Here is a 5,971-nt window from a genome sequence, read left to right on the forward strand (position 1 = left end):
TAAAGAATATCTTCGATTCCAATTACAATAACAAGAAACTCGACATTCAGTTACCGTATATTTATTACAGAAAATGTATTCAAGTATAATAAAATCTAAAGCATCTGTCCCATTTAAGAGGCTGATTTGATTTTTCTTCTATTTTCGTTGGGTGTGATAGTAATATTTTTTGATGACTTAGTTTGACAGGATTCTAATTTTATACAATGAAAGCATTTTCACAAAACATAAACATTAAAACAATCACAACACTATATAATTGAATTCCTCGTGTCATGTAATCTTGAAACAAGCATGATTAATGTGCAGATTGCACAGGCAATCTTATTTATGAAACAAAAATGACACGTAGTATTATTAAGTGAGTCAAACATATCGGTCGATAAACAAAGCAGTTAATGAAGCCGAGAACAAATTAGAAAATGAATTTGATCAACATGACAAAGTTTTACAAAACCCCACTCAGATTCTGCCTTCAGTACCTTATGCACATTTACCGAAATGCTCTAAAGGCCAGTTTTAAGTCATTTTAAGTTCATGAATTCTCTGTTCAATCATGGAGGAAGAAAAAAAATCCTCCATGGTTTAATACAGGAATATCTGGAGGTCTCTGATTATCGACTTCCCACATAACATTGCTGTAACGTTTTTATCTGTGCTTGCTTTCAGTTCAAACTGAAGTAGGTGTTCATAAATCGTGCCACTGTACGTTAACGGTCAATCAATATCACATTTCATGTTTATTTCCAGGTTACTCGATTGTTCACCCCTCGTTTCGCTCCTCCTCTTCCTTCCCTGTAAGGTTCAAAATAATCGAGTTTTCAATTAAAATAATACCCAAAGTTATGAATAGTCTCTGTCTTTTATTAATGTATCATGGCATACGCAAGCAAAAATACAAACGATTGAGGGCAAGCAATCCCATTTTTCCTTAGGGAGCAATCCCATGATACATGTTTTTATCCTTTTGGCTTGGTCTCATAATCGAGACAACAACTTACTCGAAGGTATTCCTTACTATCACAATATCACTTCCATCAACGGTTACCATTCATTATTTTGCGATTCCCTGTCCTCCCTTCCTCACAAGGGTAGCTTTAATTTATGATGGCTAACTTCCATTTAAGCAATGTTTCCATACAAATCAGTAAAGGGAGCTATCTATGCCCGTTTCGTAAGGTTCAGATCAATCGAGTTTTCAATTAAAATAATTCCCAAAGCTAAGATTAGTCTCTGTTTTTCATTTTTGTATCATGGCGTACGCAAGTATAAATCTTTTTGTGTCTCAGAAAAATCAATTGTACAACATATCAAAAACTTCTTTTGTCTTACTGGAAAAAAAAGGACATTCACCATTTGTATGCTGATATATAGTGAGAGTAAAGTTTAAAAGTAAAATATTCAACATGATCCAATTGAGCTTAAATTTATCAAAAATTATTTGATTGGGTCAGCAGCATTCCCAACTATACTTTTGGACCGTGACATTCTGAGCAACTTAAAAAGGATCAGAGTTTGAAAAAAAAACAAAAAAAGAAAAAAAAAACACATGGATAGGAACCAAAATAACTATAATTAGCACATACTGTATTTTTCGGACCCGTCGTATTCCTATTAATTGTTTTACGTTCAATGTTATATCCTTTTTTTTTTAATTTAATAATTAGTCTGTAATACCATACTGTATGAATATTATAATAATAAATAGCCCTATGGTAATCAGCCTATGTGTCTAATTATCCTCAAACACAACTGATTGTCTGCTCTACCATAGAGAAAATGAAAGTTAGAAAATGATTCCATCCCCTCTATAGACAAGCAGACTTAAAATGACCACTATGATCTATTGTAACTCCCCAATATGCCTACAATAGATTCATGTGTTATCACGGCTGGATATCGATCTACAAACTTGACCTTTAAACTTTAATAATACTATAATACTAGAAATTGCAAATTGCAAGTGAAGTGCTGCGAAGTACAACTGCATATAAATGTTCTTCGAACAAAATCATTTATGCGAGTCAAGTGAAAATAATGAATAATACAATTATAACAAATAATATGAGACACGACCCATTGTCTATATTAGAACACTTCTCATTGGGTAACAAAGTCGTAATTTTTCATTTTTGTCAAAAAGTATCTATAGTGGTGAATTATGGTTTAGGTTTTTTAATAAAGTTTCAAACATTTCTATGTATGTGGAAAATATAGTTGATTACCAAAGGTTACAATTTTTATTTTGAAGACTGCATGGTCTAGGAAGTGTACATTTTTTTATGGGGAAAGTTTCGAAGGGCGGGTTTTCTAGGGGCGAGTTGACTCCCAAAGACTGTTGCCCAAGTGCGAGCTAGCGTGTTATTTGATCACAAGTGCGAGACCTCGCAAGAGTGTGAGCCAGCGAGCCATGACGTCACGACAATAGATACGAGACGTTACTCGAGTTGTGCGAGGTATCGGCTGAGATTTGTGGAGTACAATTCAAAAAACAACTATAGGTCTAATAATGAATTATTGTGATGTTAAATAGACAATGTTAGCTATCAAGGAGCGACGTTGTTTTTCATTGGGACCTTCGTCCCTTCAAGGCTAGGCCTATACCATCCTAGCTAGTCTAGGCCTAGAGTAGGATAAGGCTAGTCGTGCGACATGCGGACGTTGGTACCTGTTGGTTAGTCTACAAACGACGCCTAAAGTAATTGATTTTACCCGGCAGAACGAAAGAAGGAAACTCCGCTTTTCAGTCGTCTTATGCCCTTGTTTTTTGACAAACAATGACCTCTCAGAGGTCAAATTGCTGTTAAGAATATGAATTGGCTGCTTCACAGCAAATAATAATAATAATTTATTTCCTCCAAAAACATACTAGAAAAAATCATACAGATACACCACTCGATGGAATCGTTACGTATCGTGTGTGTTAACATATATAAATCATTACTTTAAAAATAAACTGCCAGAGTGGTAGATCATGGGGAAACCCTCAAGTATTAATACATTAAATTGAATTACACATTTATAAAATTCAAATATATTAACAATTTCTAATGACGGGGCCTACTGAAACACCCCAATATACACAATCCATTTGTGTGTAAATATACTCGTTGTCGAATGAACTGAGATGTCTATTTTTCTATTAGTAAACACATGACAGTAGAAATATGTAATTACAACTAATCTTATATACAATATTTAAAAAAAATGAAAGTCAGATGCCAGTTTCATTTGTGCACCTGTGTATTGTGAGCCTGACAACTACTTCTAATTTCCAGTGGCGTAAGGTCTATGCACCCTAATGCGCGGCGGATCTAGCACCCTGAACCAGAAGGACATTGTTGACACATAATACCTTAATGTGTCTCTGAAATCGACTGGCATATATCATATAATTATCCAGTGCTGGCTACATTTTCTTATTCATTTGAATAATGTACAATTACAATAGTTACAAGACTAAATAATACCAATAACTAAATTATAAAATACAAATAGTAATTAAAATAGGCCTATATATAACAATATCAATTAAATAAGATAATTACAATGGTAGTGATAATAAAATTATTAAGGATAACGAAAATGATAATGTTGATATAGTTATAATAATAATAATAATAAATATATTATTATTATTATTATTATCACGTGTTAAGATAATAGCATTAAGCAATGATTTTATTGCATTTTTTATATAGGACAAAATAATTACTATTTGGTCGCATCGGGGTTCAAACGATAGACCGTTAGATTACAGTTCCATTGACTTTTTTTTAAACAGTAGGTTGCGGTTCTGTTTTTAGTCTTTTCACTTCTTATGATTATTACCATACCTTCAGTATAACCTAAATAAATAATACAGAATTCCTGAGCTACATAATGACAATAGATTTAAAGTGTCTCTTTAGCTAGGCAGCTTACAAAGTAGTATGCAAAATACATCAAAATACACCATTCAAACGTCAAAACCGCCGGAGCGAACGGGGGATATTCGCCTCAAACCCCTGGCTTACGCGGCTCTCAGTCCCCCGGGTAGCCAGGGGCCTCATGCCTCTTCGTTACGTAACTAGAAATACATTCTAAAAGCGCATTATTATATATAGGATATGTGTCTTTCCACGCTGCTTATACCGTTATTTTTTTTAAAGATATGCTGTTTTTAATTTAAGTAAAATGTACATACTGTTTTTTAACATAATTCTATCCACAATCTAAAGTAAAAATTGGATGCACCCCACAAGATTAGATAGATTAAATTGATTGTCTTTGTTATAGAATGTTATTTTCACTGCTGAAACAATGTATATTTATATTAAATATAATTAATTACTGTCTTCGCTGCTACCGTCACCAACATACCTACGACAGAGGCAACCGCCCTGGCTGTGCAGAGGCAACCGCCTTGGCTGCCTGACGCAGAAACCGCCGTCACCGCCACATGACCACCAATGCTGCCACTAACAGATTGATTATCACTATTATTATCATTTTGTTACTTATGAAATGAATTTTGGGGGTTATATTTTCTACAAAACGTGTCATATTTTCAAATTATTTTAATTTCGTAAGTTTGGTCTTTTTTTATCACATCTAAGTAGGCAGCTATGTTAATTGTCGTAAATGAATATTTGGCTAGTAATTTGTTTTTCATTAGGCCTATCAATTATTATTTTCATTTCAAACAGTCGTAAAACATTACGTTGTTTTTACTATTGTCGTAACATAGGCAAATATTCACTACAAGATACAATGTTTCTCTAATGTTATACTTAAATGACGGAAAAACTATTCAAAGACAGCTCACATATTTTAATTCAAAAGACCACAATACACCAGACGAGACAGAATAACACTGCGTAAAATTTTCTCCTTAGCCAATCCTTCGAGTTTTCATTGGCATCCCTATTGTTCTGATGAATTTAGTAGACATAAGAAGTGATTTATTCGTCAAGCCTTGTTAGAGAGAGTGTTTTGTCAGGGTGTGGATGAAAAAGTAAATGGATGGGGTTATAGGGGTCTGGATTTGTTTTATAAATGTATAAACATTTTTTTTTAAATACAACACATTTTCAGAATTATGTAAGTATTTACAAGTAAAATGATCAGGATTTCTATTGTTGCAAGCTACATTGTAACTATACTGGGTTCCACTCCCTAATCTTTGTCTTAATCAGTAAAAAAGGTGGAAAATCGACTTTGGCACCAATGGCGTTCATATTACCTATTTACTTGGCGTTTCATAGTATACTTTTGGATTATTTTCCTCTAATTCGCATCAAAAAAGTTTCTCGACATAAATTGACGCTGGTGGCGCTTTCCGAAATGTGCTAATACTACGAAAAATCAAGAAATTAGAGACTTGTGGCAAGTCTACATTGAAGCATGGGGAGGTGGTAAGGTGTTTAAACAAGACAATAATTCCTCCAAGACAATAATTCCTCCAGTAAAAAAGGTGGAAAATCGACTTTGGCACCAATGGCCTTCATATTACCTATTTACTTGGCGTTTCATAGTATACTTTTTGATTATTTTCCTCTAATTCGCATCAAAAAAGTTTCTCGACATAAATTGACGCTGGTGGCGCTTTCCGAAATGTGCTAATACTACGAAAAATCAAGAAATTAGAGACTTGTGGCAAGTCTACATTGAAGCATGGGGAGGTGGTAAGGTGTTTAAACAAGACAATAATTCCTCCATTCGAACTACCGGTTCCATCATTAAAATAATGGTAGATCAAATTAACTATTCTATATCTTCTTAAGGATTAAAACATTTAACGTTTATGCGTTCGCAATACTAAATTGAATGATAGGCATAGGCCTATTATACCTTTCTTTGTGACCAGTGATCCAAATTAAATTATGCCTAGGGCTGATGGGAAATTATGCTAAATTTTACCAAATGTTAAATTTAATGGTTGTTTAAATATAGCGGCATTCTCCCACCTAAAATAAAAGCAACACTATTC

The sequence above is a fragment of the Anneissia japonica genome, unplaced genomic scaffold (genome assembly GCF_011630105.1).
Source record: "Anneissia japonica isolate Jap-2015-1 unplaced genomic scaffold, ASM1163010v1 scaffold287665_len38828_cov109, whole genome shotgun sequence".
NCBI lineage: Eukaryota > Metazoa > Echinodermata > Crinoidea > Comatulida > Comatulidae > Anneissia > Anneissia japonica.